Source organism: Phocoena sinus, chromosome 20, assembly GCF_008692025.1.
Source record: "Phocoena sinus isolate mPhoSin1 chromosome 20, mPhoSin1.pri, whole genome shotgun sequence".
Lineage (NCBI taxonomy): Eukaryota > Metazoa > Chordata > Mammalia > Artiodactyla > Phocoenidae > Phocoena > Phocoena sinus.
Genome location: NC_045782.1, coordinates 1412370 through 1433247, shown reverse-complemented (window position 1 = coordinate 1433247; position 20878 = coordinate 1412370). Strand labels below are relative to the sequence as shown.

The window sequence follows — 20878 nt, the reverse complement described above, 5'->3', positions numbered from 1 at the left end:
GGGAGAGAAGATGGGGGGAAGGAGAGAGGAAAGGGGAGGGGAGAGGGGAGATTGAGAGAGAGACACTAACACATGTGCAAACCCATGGCCATTATTCCTTTGAAAAGTCCAACGCTGGTACTTCTAAAGGCTAGAAACCCCTTCCTGCAGTCTGCTGCCCCACCCCAATGCTCGGTGCTCCTTCTCCACCAGGACAGTGAATTAAGCCCTACGTGCCTGCCTTGAGGCAGGAACCTGAGCTCTCCATTTTGAACTTGGTCCACCCCCACCCCGGAAAAGCCCCTCTACCAGTGCAACCCTCCTTGGGAGCCCCAGCTCTCTGCTAGACCTTCCTGGGTCTGCAGGAGAGCAGAACTTTCCCTGAAATCACGGCCCCTGCCCTCAAAGAGTTTGCAGCTCCAGATGAACTTATGCCAACATGTAGTGGGTGCCTAGTGCAGGCTTGAGCGCTTTCCATAGATTGTGCAAACCAGCGCTGCCGCTAGAACTTCCTGGGATGATGGAAGTGTTGTCCAGCTGCGCCGTCCACGTGTAAGCACTTGAAACGTGGCCAGCGCACCCGAGGAGCTGCTTTTTTAAGATCTTATTTAACTTTATTTGATGAATTTGAATAGCCACATGTGGCTAGGAACAGCCCTGGCCCCAAACCTCACCACAAGCCCTCAGGAAGAGTCTTCTTACTGTTCGCATTTTACAGGAGGCAACTGAGGTTTGGAGAGATGCTGGGCTGGGTCACTCAGGCAGAGGCCAATCCCTTCCCCACGCAGCTTGCAAGTCTGCGTAAGATGCGGGTTTAGGAACGAGAGAACTGGATACAGATAAAGAGATGATGAGCCAACCACAGCCCAGGAAGTGAGTTGGACAGCAATTCAGGGTATCGAGCCAGGCTGGGGAGTAGGGGAGGGCCTCCTGAGGCCGGAAGACCATCTCAGCCTTGCAAGGTCAGAGGGGACATTCCTGCATTCCTCGAAGACATTTCTCCTTCCTGCACCCCCTTTGAAGCCTATCACCCTCTTGCACTTCCCTCTCTCGATTCATCCCCCCATGAGGAGCCACTGAGGCCAGCAGCGCTATTCCCATTTTACAGATGAGGAAACAGAGGCAGGACACAGCAGTGCTGGGATTCAAAGCCAGGTTCTACCGAACCCACAGCATGTAAGTTGTCTCGCAGAGGAGGATAAGCCACGTGCTTTGTCCAAGGCCAAAGCTGACCCGGGGCACAGGCTGGAGCAGGCATGCCCACCTGCCCTTCCTAGGGTTTGGAGGCCGGTTTCAGATAATGAGGCACAGTGATGGGGGCTGCTCAGGGTGGTGTGTTTCAGAAGCGGAAAGAGATGGCTGTGCAGACGGGGATGTCTCTGGGGTTGGGGAAGGAGGGCTTCAAGGGGGAGGCACTACGGGCAGAGAGAGATGGCATGCTGTGAAGACAGCATGCACCTTCTCCTAGTGAAGAGGCAGCGGGTCTCAGGGATCTTCCACCAAGGTTTGAACTCTAGATTCAAAACCACTTGTCTAGCAGGAAGAGCCTATGCTGGGAGCCCCACAACAGCTAACTTCCTGTCCACCGGTTCGTTGCCTGACCTTGGCCTGTTACTCCCCCCAGTCCTCAGGTTCCCCATCTGTGAAGAGTAATAATCCCTCCCACCTTGAGGGATTGCATTAAAGTTCATAATGAAAAAGCAGAGTAGGAAATGCTTTGGAAGCTGTAGATGGGCGTTAGCAGTGGTTCTTATTAAGATACAGAGATAAAGCTATCCTGGTCCCTCCAGGCGCTGGAAGTCTAAAAGAGCAGAGGAGTCATGAACACAAACTGAAACTAAAACGCTGAAGTCACATAGGAAATCATAAGAGAAAGGGCTGTGAGAGCTGAAAAGGAAACTTCCTTCTCTCTTGCAGAGAAGGAGTGATCAAGGCCGACTTCCTGAAGTAGAGGTCCTGGAGCTAGGAAATAGCAATAATAATAATAACACCAAAGCAGCAAGCACTGTGCAAACGCTCTGCATGGATTATCTCATTTCCTGTTCATAACAACCCTGAGTTTTAGACCATCGTTATCCTTAATTTACAGTTGAGGCCCAGAGACATTCAGCGATTTGCCCATAATCACACAGCTAAAAAGTCGCAATGCTAGAAAAGTCAGGCCTGATTCGAAAGCCAAACTCTTGAGAGGAATTTGAGTAGACTGAAGGGAGAGATCCCCTCTCCCCTCCAGCTCCAGGTACATTATCAAGGCCAAGCCAATCAGTGCATCTCTCCTGGTCATAGTGATTGATTCAGCAATGGGCATATGACTTAAGATGGGCCAGTGAGACTCAAGCCCTGGACTTCCACAGAAACCATTGAAAAAGAGGAGGTTGTTTCCCCGCCCCATCGCCCCCATCCCCATCAGGCAGCTTCGCACTGGGAGAGCCAGGCTGAGAATGAAGCCAACACAGAGGGGTGAGGGAGGAGAGAAAAGACAGATTTCTCCTGACATTGTTTGAACACCTGGAACCAGCCATGCCTGAAGTTTTAACCCTGGACTTTTTAGCACATAAGCCAATACATCAGTTACAACTATTTCAAAAGAAAACCCAGCTCAAACTGGCTTAAATGATAATCGGTTTTAATTGGCTCATTTAACTAAAATCTCCAGAGCTAGAGCTTCAGGTGATCAAGGTTCTGGCTCCATTTCTTTGACATATACCTCCTAAGCATGTCATACTTTTCCTGGGCTGGTGTCTTGATTGGCTCTAAATTGGCTGTAGCAGATCCATGCCTCACATCCGTAGCCAGGATAAGACAGTGTCTCTCTCTCCAAACCAGAAACTAATACCTGAGCCTTGCTCTGATTGGAAGAACTTGGATCACCTGCCCATCCCTGAGCCAACTGTGGGGAGTTCGATGAGGAATCAGGGTGATTGGCTTAGGCCCATCAGGGCTCCCCCCTGGAGTTGGGGGGACAGTTACAGGAGGGGAACACACACTGGGGAGGTGGACAGCACGACCACCACTCGGCTGAATTCTCTCTTCTCCCTCAGCCAGTTGACTTGGTACCCCGATTCCTGACAATGACAGTCATCAACCCCATTTCCAAAGAGTTTTCATTTAATTTTTTGACGGCTCCAGGCTTTTTTTTTTTTTGCCCATGCCACACGTGGCATGCGGGATCTTAGTTCCCCGACCAGGAATCGAACCTGCGCTCCCTGCATTGGAAGCGCGGAGTCCTAACCACTGGACCACCAGGGAAGTCCCTCCAGGCTTTTACATTTGCAGTATTTACTGATAATTCTGTTGAGATTTGCATAACACCTTTCTTCCAAACCTCTCATCATGCCTCAAAAACAAGTTTCTATGAACTTCCTCAGATTTCCTCCCAAGGGCATGAAGTGTAAAAATAAAAAACAGCATCAGCTTAATATATAGTTTTCAACCTATGACCCAACATTTGTAGTTTTTATTGGCCATTACTCTTCAGGTTTTTTCCCCTATAGTGATGAACACTGCAAACACGACAGGCTTTTTTTTTTTTTTTTTTGCCACGCCCCACAGTATGTGGGATCCTAGCTCCCCAACCAGGGATCAAAACTGCACCCCCTGCACTGGAAGCACAGAGTCTTAACCACTGGACGGCCAGGGAAGTCCAAGACAGGCCATTTTTTTGGGGGTGGGGGGCGCGTGCTGCGTTGGGTCTTAGCTGCTGCGCTTGGGCTTTCTCTAGTTGCGGCGAGCAGAGGCTACTCTTGGTTGCGGTGCACAGGCTTCTCATTGCGGTGGCTTCTCTTGTTGCAGAGCACGGGGTCTAGGTGTGCGGGCTTCAGTAGTTGTGGCATGCGGGCTCTAGAGCACAGGCTCAGTAGTTGTGGCGCACAGGCTTAGCTGTTCCGCGGCATGTGGGATCTTCCCGGACCGGGGCTCAAACCCGTGTCCCCTGCATCGGCAGGCGGGTTCTTAACCACTGTGCCACCAGGGAAATCCCAACAGACCATTTTAAATTGTTTTCTTGAATCTACACGGACTGAAACATCTTACATGCATTATTTCAGTAAGCAGTCACCACTGCCCTGTGAGATAGGTAGGCACTCTCACAATTTTACAGAAGAGCAGTGAGGCACAGAGAGGGGAATAATAACTGCTGGCCCAGCTGAGGAGCGGCAGGGCTGAGCTTTTCACCCAAGTCCAAGGGAGTCAGGGACTGGCATCTCCTACAGAGCACCCCTTCCTTGGAAATGTGCATGATATCTTTCTGCTAGAGACTGGCTGAGTGCCCTGAAGAGGCCATAGCTCTTCTCTGGCCTCAGAAAATTTCCGGATGAGTTGGATGCCCTCCACCTTCATAAAGCTTTCAGCTTGGATCAAGAGTTGAAACATAATCACCCAAAGTTATAACTCAGAGACATCTGCCCAGCCAGCAGCATTTGAGCTGGGACTTTAAGGGTGGCTAATTATTGGTTATGAGGAGAGCAAGGAGAGCAACCCTGGGAGGGGCAAGGTTGAGCAAAGGACCAAGCGGCAGGCATCACGGACCAGCGGTGCGATTTAGCTGGACCGCGGGATGCACAGAAGAAAGCAGCAGGGGGTGAGTCAGGAGAGAATGGCTGGAAGGAGCCTGGTCTCGCGTATTTCTGCTAACTCTGCAGCTGCCGAGAGCAGCCTTCTCCATTAGCAGTCAGGGGCAGGCGTATCCCTGGCTGGCCAATGAGAATTTGCATCTCCATGGCCATAGTCATTGGTTCAGGGCTGGGCATGTGACCCAAGCCCAGCCAATAAGAGCCATCCCCAGGATTTTAGCTAAAACCATCAGAAAAGTGGCCCTCTCTGCTTCTGAGATTGTGGGCACCAGGAACCATAAAAGCTGGAGCTGCAAGGAGCCCTCTCTGTCACCTCACAGACACAATTCTTAATTGTTCAGACCAGCCCAGAAAAAAGAGCTGTTGAGTCAGGCTGGCGTCATCCTAGCTTTCTTTTTTTTTTTTTTTTTTTTTTTGCGGTACGCGGGCCTCTCACTGCCGTGGCCTCTCCCGTTGCGGAGCAACAGGCTCCGGAAGCGCAGGCCCAGCGGCCATGGCTCACGGGCCCAGCCGCTCCGCGGCACGTGGGATCCTCCCACACCGGGGCACGAACCCGTGTCCCCTGCATCGGCAGGCGGACTCTCAACCACTGCGCCACCAGGGAAGCCCCATCCTAGCTTTCTTAAAGGACAGCTCCACTGTTGCCTCAAGCAAAGTTTTCTTTTGACAGAAACCTCAGTCTTTCATTCCTTTTTCTCTTCTTTCATCTATTCTCACCCTCTCTTCCTTCTCTCCTTCCTTCCTTCCTTTCTCTTTCTTTTCACATCTCTTTTTCTCTTTGTTCCTCTCTCTCTTCCTTATTATTTTTTTATTTGATAAACATCTTTTAAAATAATCCTTAAAAAATGCATGCGCACATTCTACAAATACCCGGCCAGTACTTTTCAAAACTGCCACTGTGTGAAACACAAGCAAGACTAGGAAGACAGACTTGAGGAGACTAAGAACACAGGACAACTCAATGCAATGTGGTGCCCAGTCATACCTGCTTCACGGTACTGAGATGATGGAGAAAGCATTTAGTCCAGGGCCACATGCAGAGTGGGTCCTCATCCGCTCAGGACTCAGCATTGCTGGAAGAATGCCAAGGGGGCTGGCCTCGGCTCAGGAAGGGGCCCTGGGCCAGGGCTGATGGAGTGGCGTGTCCGGATCTACCAGTCTATCCAGAGACCTGGGAACACGGCTCACCTCTGCTCATTCATGCAACCGTCCTTTTCTGAGCCCCTCCTAGTGAAGCTGGGGCTGGGGCTGAAGCAGGCTTGTGCCAGGGCTGCCAGGCTGTGGAGAGGCTGACACAGACACAGCAGTTAAAAGGCCAGGACAGAGGGGTCCCAAAAAAGAGGGCAGGAGGCCAGTGACTCCAAAGGGTGAGACAATGCAAATATAGGGGCCACTTGGACCAGAAAAAGGCCAAAAAAAAAAAAATTCTCCCAATCCTTTTCTTCCTTCTGCTTCTTTCTCTTCCGTATTTTCTTCCTCCCCTCCTTTCCTCCCTCCCTCCCTTCCTTCTTTCCTTCCTTCCACTTTTTTCTTTAATTTCTTATAAGAAAAAAAAAAAGGCGGGTACATAAAGCAACTCTGTTATCAATTTTTGCAAATGTGCCTAAGAGGTACTGAACGGAAAGATGAGAAAATTGCATCTTTGTTCTCCTCATCTGAGTGCCGGTTGTGAGCTGCCCACACACCCAGACAAGGGCGGGAGGGACAAGTGGCCAGCTGGGACCTGCCAACCAGCCTGGGCCCTCCCAGGCCTCTCCCCATCGCTGGCCTCTCTGTTTCCCTGTGCTCCGCACTGGGTGGACAAGGATACTGAGCTCCAGGGGACGGGAGGGGCTGCCCTCTCCAGGCTCCTCGGTGGGCACGGCTCCCCCAATCCTGCACTGCAGACCCACCCATCACCCGGGGTTCCCCAGATGGCCTGCATTTGCTGGCCTCTGAGCATCCGTGTGTGCTGTTCCCTCTGCCTGGAGCCCCCTCTCCACCTTTTGGGATCCTTCTAGAAGTCAGCCTGGCTGAGTGCCCATAGGCTTTTAGGATCCAGTGGTCACCCTGCCCTGGGAGCCTTCCTGGATGCCACAGGCATCCTGGCACCTGCCTCCTGGACGGTGACAGTGTAGGTTCTGCACCCTGTGGTCAGCGGCTTCTTGGAGAGGGGGAGCTGGGACTGGCCTTTCTTACCTGTGTCTCCTCCCCCTGCACAGTTCGGGCATAATTATGCTCAGACAGAGCATAATGTCCGAGTATGTTTGTTGAGAGTAAACGATGGAAGACAGGCCGTCCCTGGGGGAAGGCACTCCGCAAGCCCAGGGGTATCCGACTGTGGTCAGGGGGTGGGGGGCACTTGTAGCCGCACCCGGCACCCCACACAAAGAGCAGTTTTGGGAGCCAGAGTCCAGCCGCCGCTCTGTGCTGGTGACCCCAGACCAAGGCAGCACACAGGGACCCTCAGAGCCTCAGCTTCCTCAGCGCAATTCGGGGGCGGGGCTGCCGTGCCTTGCTGGCAGGGCTGCTGGGGAGACCGAATAGCGTCACCCCTCCCAAGCCCTCCAAGGGCTTTGCAGCACACTTAGAATCAAATCCACAGCTCCGCCCCACCGCAGCTAGAAGGCCTTGCCCACCCTGCCCCCGCCCCATTCTCCCCTCACTGTTCACTGTTCCCTTTGCCAGGAATGCCCTTCCCCACACACCCGGACGCCCCGCGCTCCATCCCCTCAGTCCGTCTCCCCAGCGGGCTTCCCCGGCCGCTAAAATGGGGCCCCCTCCTCACCTCCAACCCCAAAGCCCGCTTACCCTACACGCCTGCCCACGTTCCTGCAGACTTGAGTCACAGCCTGCCCTGTCCACGGGGGAACTCCAGGGCTGTCTGAGCCAGCCTGGCCTGGGTTCCGGTCCCGACACCACCGCTCACCAGCTGGGAGACTCTGGGCGACCTCCAAGCCCACCCTGCGAGTCTCCCATCTGTGAAGTGAAGTGTGAAGCACTGCCTGACAGGGCGACTGCAAGGATGGAGCAGGTCTGGGAGGCCACCTTCTCTGCGCAGGACCACTGCACACCCACACGGACACCACCACGGCGGGCCCCTCTCCTAAGCACTTCCCTGTTATCTCCTTTAACCTTCACACCGATCCAATTGGAAGTCACCCTCACGATCACATTTCACCAATGAGGAAACTGAGGCACAGGAAAGCGAAGTGACACAGCTAAGAGGCGGCAGCCGGGGGCTTGGAACCCAGAGTCTGTGTCCTTACCCACTCCCTGCACAAATGGGGGCTGTAAATAGCATTTAGAGCCTGTCCTGCGTGCATGGGAACTGTGCGCACGTTCAATCACGTTCGAAGACTCACTGACCAAATGTCTGCATTTGGCGCCCCAGAAGCCCAGCTAGAACAAGGATTCAAAAGGAAGCTGTTCGTTTGGATGTGACCCCAGGAATCACCTTTAGGGGCGTGGGGAAATGAGACAGGGAAAGGGAGGAGCCCACAGCTGTGGGTGCCTGACACAGCCCTTTGCTGTGTGGTCCTGGACCAGCCACCATCCCTCTCTGAACCCAAGTTTCCTCTTCTATAAAGGAGGCCGCAGCCACCCAGGAGATAAAGAGTGGGAGGTCTCCCGGGACTGAGAAGGGTCCCGGCTCGGCTCCCAGCCCCAGTCCGAGCTCCAGGAAACAAAGGGTGCCCCAGCGAGGGCTGTGTGTGGGCGCAGAAGCCACAGGAGGGCAGGCACAGCGCCCGGGCTGTTACCACAGGGGCTGCAGAGAAACCACATCACAGCCACCACAGCCTCCACCATCCCACGGCGACTTCCGCTGCTGCCTCTCTGAGGGAGCGTCTCCTCCCGGCAGTTAGCTGTCCCCTCCATCAGCACCTGCCCCAGGTGGCCCGGCAGCCTTACCAAGGAAGGCTGGCCGCTGTTCCAGAGGCTGTGCTGCTGCAGGCCCGCTTTAAAAAGTTACGGACACTCCTGCGGTTGAGCTCACGTCCCTGCGTTCCAGCACTTGTGACCTCGGGCCAGTCACTTCCCCGCCCTGTCCTCAGCGGCCTCCTGACCTAGTCCACTGTCCAGCAGCCGAGCCTCCTGCAACCTCTTGACTTTCAGCCTCTGCACTTGCTGTTTCCTCGTCAGTCGTGCAATGCCCTTGAGGGATGGGGCGGGGGGGGGGTAAGCCCCCACTGGCCACCCTCCTCAGACTAGCTCGGCACCTTTCGCCTCCCCTCACCTACCCTCCCTCAGTAGCTCTGAGCCCAGGTTGTGAGGTAGTGCTTACCCCTTCGCAGCCTCTGACTCCCCCACTGCAAAGCCCATGAGAGCACAAACTTATCTTGCCTCCTGCCAGACCTCAGGGCCTAGCACAGGGACTGGCATACAGCAAGTGCTCAATAAATGCTCATCAAATATATGAATTACTGTCTGAAACACCTGTCCTTGGTCAATGGCTTGGTCTCCCAGGACCAGACTTAAATGTCACCTTCTCCAGGCAGCCTTCCCTGATTGCTTCCGTGATTCCTTTTCTAGGTTTTCAGAATCCCCCGAAACTTTTTCCATTTTCCAAATCACAGTCGCCTAGCCTGTCAGGCATTGCCACCCAGTTACCGGGACCCCAGCCTGCCCCCCATGCCCCCTTCTCCAAGCGAGGAAGAGAGAGCTGGAGGGAGAGGAGGGAGGAGGCGCAGACTGTGTAGGAGGTGGCGCGGGTGGCCAGGCACTGCCCAGAGTGGAGAAGTGAGCAAGGCCCGCGGCCGGAAGGAGGTGGGGGAGGGGCGAGGAGGTCGGTGGTGGCGTCAGGCCCGCCGACGGCGTTGGGGGGTGTGTGTGTGTGCTGGTATTTCCTGAGGCTGCCCGGAAATGCCTGGGGCCGACCTGGGGCCCCAAGAGGGGGTGGCCGGGGAGGTCCACACCCTCCCTCCACGCCAGCCAGGCTTAGATCACTGCGAGCCTTCCAAGCAGCCGCAGGCATGTTGCGGGCGTGTTGTTCGGTGTCCGTCACAGACAAGAGGAAACTGAAGCCCAGAGGCCCAGGCTGCGCCCTCCAGGCACCACACCGCCCTGCGCCCTGTCAGGGCTGCCTCAGCCCCAGCCCCTTCATCCCACCAGCGGGGAGGGACCAGACACGGAGGTGGAAGGGTTGTTGGTTGCGTGGCTGAGCCCTGGCCTGCTGGGCCAGCAGAGGCCAGCTCCTCGCGCTGGTACATCTCCGCCCCCACCGGGACCACAGAATGGCAGGCTCCCGGCGCACCCCATTTCACACGGAGACTGAGGCCCCAAGAGGGCCAGGTGGAGGAGTCAGAGTCCATCCTGGGCTGGACAGCTTCTACCTGAGTTCAAATCCTGTTGCATCTCTGTAGCCCGTACGGCTGGACAAGCTGCTTTGCTTCTCTGAGCCGCGGTTCCTTCCCTATGGTGGGGATATAGCCGGGCCTGGCTCCGAGGACTGCAGTGAGAAATAAGTTGATCTGTGTAAATCGCTGTGTAGGGCACATAGTGTGTTTTCAGTAAATGCCAGTTATCATAGAAACATGATCAGGCCTCCCCCACCTCCAAAAACAAAGCCTCTCCCCTTGACCTTTACCCTCCACAGACTCCTGCCTAGCCTCTCCCTTTCCCACGTCTTCTGAGTTCTATCAAATACACATCTTCTATAAACTTAAGCATGTGTTTGACTACAAAAATAGAAACAGATCAGAGTGGCTCAGACAAATAGGAGTGCATTTTTCCCCCATCCCAATGAGCTTGGAGATCAGCTATGGCTGGCGTTGCTTACCAGGCCAGTGATGTCAGGGTTCATAACTCTGCAATTTCTTGGCTTTTCCCTCTTGTTTGCAAGATGGCTGCTAGTGCACCTGGTGTTGCACCTGCATTCACATTTAAGACAGGAAGGAAGAGGAATGGTAAGTTTAGGGTGAATGAAAGCATTTGTCCCTTTATCATGAAGAGAAATAATTTTCCACAACCTACCCCTACCCCCCCCACCCCACCGACTCCTTAGATCTAATCAGCCAGAACTGTGTCACATGACCACTCCTAACTGCAAGGGAGACTGGGAAGGTGAGTCATTTCTCCTCTCCAGTCTCTTAAGTGGAAGGCAGCAGGGGAGCGGGTGTTGGGGATGGCAGATAGGTCAGTCAGCTGAGGTGGCTGCCACACTTTCCCTCCATCTCCCTCTAGCTCGGCCACTCCCTAGGCCGTGCTCTCCTAGTCGCCCTGACTGTCTTCCTCATCCAGTGGCCACCCCATTTCCATTTCTCTTTGGAAATTGGAAGCTCTGACAACTCTGGGTCTGCCTGCACTTCCGCAGGGCAGCAATCTGCTGACGCTGAGCAGGGCTGCCCCTTTAGGTAGGATATGACTGTTCACCTCAGTCTCCACCACTCCCTAATGTCTCACATGTATTCATATTTCTTGTCTAGCTCTTGTTGGTGTTGGAATTTGCACCCCTGAATTAATGTATTCATTTTCCCCTCCCTGACCTTATTTCAGGGAAATAACACACAAAAACATCCTTTTAGGTATTTCACAGGTGTGCAGCAAGAAGTTTCCTTTCCACCACAGACCCCAGGCACCCAGTTCCTCTCCTTAGGGATAAATAATCAATACCTTGTTTAAAACTTTATTGATATTTTATACACATACAGGCAAATCTACCTATATTTCCCATCCCCCAACCCCTTTTTCACTCAAATGTGAGCATATACTACACGTGGTTCTGTGCTTGGTTTCCCCCCAATTTACAGTATCTAACAATATCACTTACAGATCACTCCTGGAACTTCCCTGGCGGTCCAGTGGTTAAGACCCTGTGCTTCCACTGCAGGGGGCACGGGTTTGATCCCTGGTCGGGGAACTAGGATCCTACATGCAAGCATCAGGGCCAAAAAAAAGAGAGATCACTTCCTATCTACACACAGCCACCCTCTTCATTCCTTTTTCTGGCTGCAGAGCAAGTGCCTCTGTTTTCTTCCTTCATAGAGGGGGTCTGATAAATAATACCAACCCCAGAGGACCAGTGGGAGAATTCAGAAACATTGGTTTGTGATGTCTCTGAGTCTGGGAGGCCAGGTTCATTGCACACCCTGCTGAATGTGAGGTGAGAGTTTCTGGAACCAGGAGAGTCAGAGGCACCCAAGGGGAGCCCATGGAAAACCAGCAGTCAGGTGCTTTATGTGTATTGTTTTATCTAATCCTCACAGCAATCTGCTAAAGGAGATGCTATGATCATCTCCATTCTACAGAAGGGGAAACTGAGGCACAGAGCAGCTAGGTGACTTGCCTGGAATCACACAGCAGAGAGGGGTACAGTTAGGATTTTAACCCACAGCTGCCCTTCCAGTGCCAGCACCCAGGCAGCTGGGCACCATCCCCTGACCCAGGGCTGACCGCCCACATCCAGATGAGCAGTCCCCAGGCTGAAGGGGGCCCTCCAGGTCACTCTGCCTGGGGGGAGACGTCTGAGCCACATTTGTCCTCTGTGCTCAGAGCAGGCAAGGTTCAGGGTCTCTTTATCCGTGGTATGGGGCTGGGTCACTCAAGTGACCTTAGGGACCCAGAGGCTCTGGAGCCAGACTGCTCCATCCCAGCTGCGTGGCTTTGGACAAGTCACTTCCCTCTCAGAGTCTCAGTTTTTTCATCTGTAAAAGGGGACCAAAAATTGCTCTTCAGTCATGGTATTGTTGGGGATAACTTATCTAATAAATATATTCATCATTTAGGAAAGTTCCTGGAATATAGAAACATCAAAAAAAAGCTTATTATTATCATTGACAACACTGTCCCTGGAAGCTCTTGCAGCAGAAAGTGGGAGGGTCACCCAAGGAGCCAATCCTTCCTGCTGGCCTTGGACCCAGGACCTGGAAGGGGCTTCAGGCCACCCCCTGACACCCCGTTCTAAGGGGATCAGACTCAGGCCTGGGAGAGGCAGCCTCGGTGAGGCAGGCCCGGTACCGGTACCGGTACTGTAGGCGCCCCCTGCCGGGCCCCCAGGCCCCCTCCTGCCTGGCCCCCTGCCACCCCTCCCCCATCTCTCCAGGCTCTCAGGATGAGGTCACCTCAGCTTCTCCCCCCAGTGACCACAGACCTTCCAGCCGTGCAGGCATCCCCTTGACCTCTGACCTGCAGGGACTCCAGGCTCTGACCTCAGGCTGTGACTGAGCAACGGTTCTGCCCTCATCACCCCTCCATGCGGAGCAGGCAAGAGGGCGCGTGTGGGCCTTTGGGACGCTCCCTGGCAGGAGGTGGAATCCCACTATCCAGACCTTCCCCGGGAGGGGGAGCTGGGGCCTGGGGGGGTGCCAGCAGGGGGGAACCCCCCGTGGGAGCACCCATGTCCCCGAGCACCGGAAAGGCTAAGCGCTGCGCCTACCCCCCGTGCCTCCACCCCTTGGGGCCTGAGCACGCATCAGCTCCGGGGGCCACTCCTGGCCGTCCGCCCAGATCGCCACGCTCCGCCATTTGCGCGCTTCCCCAGTCTCGGGGGGCCTCCCGGGCCTTCCCCGCCCCTCCACCGGCTCCACCGGCACCCCCGGCCCTGCTCCAGCCCGCCACCCACTCACTTTGCGGGACAGTTAAAAGGTCACCTCCTGGGAAGCCTGCCCTCATCCTGCTTCCCTCCTCAGGCTGGTAAAGGTCTTCCTGTTCCGGGAAGCCCGCTCCGGCCGGATCTCCCCGCCCCACCCGGTGCGGACGCTCGGGTCCTCTCCCGCGGTTTCAGTGCTCCAGCTCCGGGCGCCCTCTGGCGGCGACTCTCAGATCGCAGCGCCCTCCGCCCGCCGGGGACGCAGCCTCGGCACCTCGGGGTGCCGGTGCTGAGCTGGGCCCTGGGATTCGGCAGATCCGAGGATGAGCAAAATCACCGCCTCAGGACGCAGACAGGGCCTCACGACAGTCAAGCCTCACAGGGTGCGCTATAAAGACAGGAGGGGGACCGAACGTGGCCGAGGAGGTGCTTCGGGTGGGGCATGCCGGGGTCGGCCTCAGAGGGAGGGGAGGACAGTGGTGTCCCCGCCTCGGGCTGTCGTGGACGGCAGTGTGTAGCACACGCGTCCCTCACTGCCTGCAGTTCTCCGGGCTCCTCGGCTGGTTCCTCCTCCTCTTGCTGGTCTGTTCATGTCGGGGCGCCCCTGGCGCACCCTGGGCCTTTTCTCTGGTCCATCCTAACTCCCCGGGGTGACCTCAGTCCAGAGCCCTCTAAGCACCAGCTATGCCCTTGACATTTCCTAAAATATCATCCTCGGACCTGGCCTCTACCTGGACTCCAGGCTCATGCATCCAACACCCCCGCATCTGGAAACAAGCTCCCCGTCCTTTCCACCCACCAGCTGCTCCATCTCTAAGACCCTCTGTCCTGCCCATCGCTCAGGGCAAGAACTCTCTCTCTCTCATTCCCTGCGTTGGGTCCACCAGCGAATCCCATTGGCTACCAGCAGAGGGTACCTGGAACCTGACCCTGGCCCCCTCCCCGCCCCCAATGCCGGTCACCTGGACTACGCAGTGCCCTCCTCACCTGCCTCCTGTCCTCCACCAGTGTCCCAGTCTGATCCTCACCCTTAAGTCGGACCTCATCCCTCCGCCTCTCAGGACCCTGTCTGGGCTCCCAGCTCGCTTGGAGTCTTACTGTGGTCTGTGAACCACCCTCAGGGCAGGGCCAGGTTTTGTGGGGCCTGAAGCTTCTGTAATATAGGAGGCCTTCTCTATGAAAAATAATACAACCGTACAAATACAAAACGAGGGAACCTGGGAGGAAGGGGGAGTCAGAGTGGCAGAGATGTTAACATTAACATTAACCAGTTGTGATGAAGCTTGCTTGTCTGGTACAGGCTCTTCGGAAAGCAGAATCTGCATTGTGAAGACTGAGGAGGGTGGTCACCCCGGGGACATGCTGGCAGAAGCAGGGAGGCGGGCAGGGAGCTGGGCCTCTGTGGACACTCCCTCGAGCCCCTCGTTTCTGACGTGGGCCCTTTCCCGTAGGCATATGCTACTTCCGTAGAAACGTTTCCTAAGAGGATAAAATGAATTAAATACAGGAAATTAATGAAATAGTATCAAAGGAAACGTATTACATCTCCAACCTGGGTTTCTTGCAAAATGTTTAAATTGCCTTTTTTAATGGTTTGCTGTGAACTACGCGTAGCTCCAGGAAAGGCACTTGCACATTTTACAAAAGCTGTGACTGCGTGAGCTCATTGCAAGGTCCCTGCCAGTGCCTTGGACACCTGGGCAGCTGAGGGGACTGCAGATTAAGCCTTGTCAGCTTCTCGGTGAATGTGCCCCATCCCCCTGCCTGTCGCCTCCTGGCTTCATCCCCCACCCCTCACCCAGCGGCCTCCTCGCTGCTCCTCAAACCCCCGGCACACTCCCACCGCAGGGCCTTTGCACCTGCTCTTCCCTTTGCCTGGAGTGCTCCTCCCCCAGGTCCTGCTTTGGCTCCCTCACCTCATACTGTTTGTGAGAAACAGTATCCAACACCATTTCATAACTGTCTTGGTTTTATCGTAGTTTCCTTGTTATTATGTGTAAAGAGACACTAATTTTCCACTTAAGAGTATCGATGTGCAAGTTCCCCTTTCAATACATTTACTGACATTTTAAAAGACGTCCTCAAAAAAAGTCATCTGTTCGTGGAACCGTTTTCAGTTTATTAAGTAGTATTATTCAGGGAGGCGGGGTGCAAGTCTGAGAGTTGCACGAACGACGTGAGGGAAAGGCCGCCGGTCCTGGCCTGGCCCCGCCCCGGTGGCTCGGCCCCCGTGGGACCCCAGACCCCGCCTCACTTCTCAGACAGGAAGGCGGCCTGCAGTTCCGAGAGACGCCGCGGGACGGCAGACGCGGCCGCCGACCGAGGGATCCGGGCCAAAGAAGCTGCGGCGCCCGGAGACCTGGGTTCGATCCCCGGATCCTCCGCTACCCAGGCTGCTCTTTAATCCCTCCCCCGGTAAACGGGTTCCTGTAAAGGTTAAATACCGTGACTATAACATATAGTTTCTGAACCCGTTTTCCCCCCAACTTCATCTCAGATCGGAACTGCGGACCTCCCGCAAGAGCTGGGGGAGGCCATTTAATGAGCTGGAATAATTTAAGGAATTTTTATTTAGCTGGTGTGTGTTACGGAGAGCGTGGGAGCAGAGAAACGACGTGATTAAACAATGCAGAAAAAAGAAAAGAGAGAAAGAAAAAAGAAGAAACTGCACTTAAAGAAAGCTACCTGTAATCCTATTTCTCATCAATACGCATAAGGATATTGGTATAAAGCTTTGTGGTCTTTTAAATTTTTTAAACTGCAAACACACAAATATAAATATATGAATATTTGCCCACAGACTCAGGGGTGCAAGAAATGTCACGTTAATTCATTAAATTTTTTCTTTACTTTAACTAATGACTGTTTTTATAAAAGTAATACACGCTCAACAGAAAGAAATCCAAGCAATCTAAAAGTACAAAGAAAATAAGCAGTAGAAAATCGTCACAAGTGGGACTGTATATTTCATGAGTATGTTATAGAACTCTCCCTACCCCAGCTTCACTCACTTCTACAGGATGAATGAATAGATGGACAGATGTGACTATTAAGACTGGGGTGGTCGTGATCCATGTTTGTTTGTTTTTTTTTGGGGGGGGGCGCACCACCGTATGTGGAACTTCCCCTACCAGGGATCCAGCCCGTGCCCCAGGCAGTGGAAGCGCACAGTCGTAACCACTGGACCGCCAGGGAAGTCCTGTGTGTGTAGTTTTAAATTAATTGATAGATTGGGGGTGGCGGTTTTAGGTTTATAGAAAAATTTAACAGAAAGTACAGAGAATTCTCATATATCCCCTCACGCTCCCCTCCCCATTTTCCTATTAAAATTTTGTATTATAGCGTGGTGCTTCTGTTGCCGTTGACGAGCCGATATTGATATGTAATTATTAAATAAAGTTCAGAGTTTACATTAGGGTTCACTTTTTGTGTTGTACTTTCTGTGGATTTTGACAAATGTGTAATGACATGTATTCACCATTATAATACCATGTGGATTAGTTTCACTGCCCCCCAAACCCCTGTGTTGCATGTATTCATCCCTCCCTCCTTGAGCCCCTGTCAACAACTGACCTTTTCCTGATACCTTCTCTGTCATGTCATATAATTGGAACCATACCATCATCTAGATTTTCTCCTATGATAGCAGCCTATGCTGCTCTTAAAATAAAAGTCTTAAAATTAATTTTATTGCAATTTAGAATATGAAGAAGAACAGTGAAACTGAATAACTTCTGGATTTGCGATCAATTTTTTTAACCATAAGAAATGTGAGTTCCAAAACGAAAATAAAATGAGAAGGGGGAGGGAGGGGAGGAGAGGAGAAAGGAAAGAGAAAAAAGTGAGTTCCTTCAAAAGGATCCCTGTATGGTTAAGATAGAGTTTGTGAAATTTATTAACACATTGCAGTGCTTTTTTTTTTTAACCATATATTTAAAATTTAAATATGAGTGTCTCTCTGCAACAAAAGATAAGGTGACTGGATTTTTTTTTTTTTTACACTGAACCCTGGCAACTTCTGTTGCTTTCACTTTGTTAACATTTATAACATGTTCACGTTCCGTTCTGCAGCCCTGAATCTCCCAATTTTGTTCTCGTTCTGTGTTACAAGAGATTCAGTACTCACCTTCAGTCCTTTTCTCGTGGCTTTTCTGTTTCTGAGCTCTTTATTTCAATTCCTCATAGGTTGGTCAGATTTCATTACTGAGTAGTTTTTTCAAGAAGGTCCACATGGTGCAGGATCTGCTGAGAGTAGCAGTCAGGGTCTAATCAGGAGACGGGACACCACAGTTTAAACAGAAGCCTGGAGAATGAATTATTAACTATGATCAAAGAGTCATATAAGGGGAGCCCGTATGATACCCTAGTGCTGAGGGAGGGTACCCCAGGAAGGACAGACTTGGAAGGGGTTCAGACCTCCTGGGGAAAGTGTGGTCTGACCACTGGATAACAGAGAATTTCTGGTTTAGCCAGGCTGAGCTGCTGGGCTTACAAGAGGGTTCTCTCTTTAATTAAAAAACTCCTTTTTTTTTTTTTATTCTTGTGATGAAGACTTTTAAGATCTATTCTCTTAGCAACTTTCAAACACCCTGGGTCATAAATCACTCTACCAATGAACCCCGTCAAATTCTGGCTTTTTTGAAGGAATAGTGGGTGATCCATTATTTGTTCTGACTCCAGACAGGCTCCTGCTACTGGGATCATTCCCCAATTGCCTCCTGAAAACTAGCCTGCCTACAGTTTCACCTGTGTCTTGACTCTTCCCCTCTACGCGTTACCTCCCCGCAGAACCGACACTGTTCTTGAGAGACCTTTAGGCTTGAATTTCTTCGCTCTCTGTTGCAAATGAGGTCAGTCCCTTCAGGAAGAGAGTAGGAGCTATCCGTTTTATGGCCGGTTTCTATCCCCAGGCAAAACCCAGGGAAGCTGCTCTCTGAGTAACACCCCTGCTTCAGGACCTGAGGTCAGAGGGGAGGGGGGGGCAGCAGCCCGAGGAGCCATGAGGGACCACCAGGGTGGTCAGGGTGCCAGGAGGCCCAGCGCACTGCACTCAAGGTGGAGCCCTGTTCCACGAGAGGGGCGCCTGCCCGCCCCCCCGACCCCCACCGCAGTCTTAGCCTCGGCCAAGAGTAGCATGAGAAATGCTGACACCCTGCTCCTCCCAGGAAGAAAGGCCTACTGGGAGCTGGGGGAGGGGCCCTGTGTTCTGGGTCTGGGGGAGGGGCCCTGTGTTCTGGGTCTGGGGGGAAGAGCTCTAAGTTCTGGGCAGGACGGTCTGGAGCGGAGAGTTAACTCACAGAGCTGGGAGGAGACTGAAGGGAGGCAGTGGTTTTGGTTCAAATATACAGACTCTCACCTTTCTTATCAAATTTTCGTTAACTGTTCTTGAACAGATGTTTCTTCATTTCTGTTTACCCTGTGGGCCATTTCCAGAAACTTTGAATATTTTTTTCGTTTTTTTTTCCTACTTTTCACCAGTTTCATGAGGAGCGAGTCGGTGGACCTCTGGAACTTGTCGTGTCAGTGTTGGTCTCTGCAGGCAGAGGTCCTGGCATGGGTGCGTGCGCAAGTCTAAGCTGGAGCTGGGTGCGGGGGGGGGGGGGGGGGGGGGGAGGCTTAGCAGCAGTTCTCCAATGAACGGGTTTTCTCTCCGTTCTCCTGGTAACCACCCCTCCCCTCAACAGAATGGAGCCCAGGGAGGTGCCTCGGGTGTTTCAGTCAGCGTCTGATAACAAAAGCCCCCACCAAGCCTCCCTAGAGCATCCGAGGGTCTGGTCCAGTCTCATAACTACTGAGCCCCAACTTCACTGCACTGCGGTCCCCCGAGCCGCCACCCCAGCTCTGGGCCTGTGATGGGAGGGGGCGGTCGATTCCTGCTCTCTGTGCTCATGGCCTGGTCTCAAGCTTCTATTTCTGACTCACCCCGGAGCAGCGCGAAGGAGGGGGGAGTGTTTGCTGCGGCTGCTGTGATGGGTCACCACAAGCTTCAGTGGCTTCGCAACATGAGATCATTCTCTACGTTTCTGGAGGCCAGAAGCCCCGGCCCCGCACACCTGGGCCCAGGAGAAGGCGTGGGCAGGGCTGGCTCCTCCTGGAGCCCCCCCCCCCCCCCCCCCCCCCCCCCCCCCCCACCGGGCAGAGACCCTTCCCTGCCTTTTCAGCCTCCTGAGCTGCGCTCCTCGCAGCCCTCCGCTCCCGGCCCGTCGGGCGTTTCCCAGCCAGCGGCCGGGCATCCTGCTTCGGCCACGGAACCTGCTGCTTCTGCCTAACTCTCGCGGGACACTGGAGATCACATTTCGGGCCCACCTGGGTATCCCGGGCCCACCTCCCCATCTCGAGATCCTCAGTGTAATCGCGTCTGCGAAGTGCCTTTGTCATCTGCGGGAACGCTCGCAGGCCCAGGGGGCCGGCCCTGCAGGCCTTTGGGCCTAAGGACTGAGATAGGCTTATGTGGCCGGTTCCACCACGGCCTGGCATGGCCGGTGGCTGACAATGACTTCTCCTCCTGGGTGTGGCTTTTGACGGGCCTCCCATGGAGACCCAGCTGCAGCCCATGATGGGGCCCGATGCCCTCCCAGCTGCCAGCTCTGCCCCCCGCCCTCATTCTAGACCCCAGCATCCACCCTCAGTCGGGGTGCCAAACCCACCAGGGGTCCTCCCAGTCAAGCCCCACTTGCGGGGTCCTGGGTGGTGTTGGGGGTTGGGCGCACGTGCCCTCCTAGCAAGATGTGCTGCTTGCCGCCCACCCTGGCCCCGCGGCTCTCCTGACGCCCTGCAGCGGCTCTGGGCCACGTTGCACAGGGCTTCCGGCGCTGCCGCCTACTAGCCGGAGCCCCTAGGGAGACCTACTCGCCTTCTTGTACCTGACTCGGCACAGAGTAAGTACTTTGAAAAACAGAAAATAAGCCAGTCCCCAGGCCCTCAGGCCCCAGAGGACACACACTCAGCTTCAGAAGGGGAGCCCTCCCCGCTCTTGCCTCCAGGCACCTCAGATTTGGGGCGGGGTGGATTCCCCCCCCCCACTCTCACTGCACCATTCTGAGGCTTTGAAACCTCAGCTGAAACGGGGTCGGAAAGAAGTGCCTGCTAACATCCTGTCGTCCTGGGGTCTGGGCTGACGGAGCAGGGGATGCTGGGGGAGAGGCGAGGATGGGCCCTGGGCCGAGCCTGGGCTGCTACCGCCCCCGCCCCCCGCCTTTCGGGGGGCTCCAGGAAGGTGACGGCTTCTGCAGTCTTCCTCTTATTTTCCCTCAACTTTTTTGTTTGTTTGTTTTAACTAAACCTTTAATTTTGAGATCTCTGTAGGGTCACATCTATCCTACCAACTTTGTACATGGAAAACTTTCAAACCCTCAGAAAAGCTGTGAGAATGGCATGACAGCCATATACCCCTCACCTGCATTCACCGATTCCTATCTGATGGAGTTCATGGTTTTTAATCTACTGATCTAATCTAATATTATCCATAGCTATATAGATACACATAGAGATAGACACAGAAATATGGACTCACTCTGTCCACTAGGAGACAGGAGATATATTTATCAGTATTATTTTTTAATTTGAGTATCGTTGCTTCACCGTGTGGTGTTACTTTATACCGTCCAGCAAAGTGAGTCAGCTACATATATACGCAGAGCCCCTCTTTTTTGGATTTCCTTCTCATTTAGAGCACTGAGTAGAGTTTCCTGTGCTATACAGTAGGTTCTCATTAGTTATCTATTTTATACATAACATCAATAGTATATATACATCCATCCCAACTCCCAGTTCATCCCACCCACCCCTTTCCCCCTTGGTATCCATACGTTTGTTCTGTACG

At 53.7% G+C, this 20878-nt stretch overlaps 1 protein-coding gene across 1 annotated transcript in view; it reads right to left on the bottom strand.

Annotated features, from left to right (window-relative positions):
* The window catches only part of EPN2 (epsin 2), an 84493-nt gene extending 70488 nt beyond the window's left edge, over positions 1–14005 (bottom strand). The window contains exons 1-5 of the mRNA XM_032616202.1: positions 13094–14005; positions 11299–12172; positions 10309–10399; positions 9863–9978; positions 5536–5839 (exon numbers count right to left, since the gene is read on the bottom strand). The gene's annotated coding sequence lies outside the window, so the exon portion shown is untranslated. The remainder of the gene's footprint in view (positions 1–5535; positions 5840–9862; positions 9979–10308; positions 10400–11298; positions 12173–13093) is intronic.
* Positions 14006–20878: the final 6873 nt, after the last annotated feature.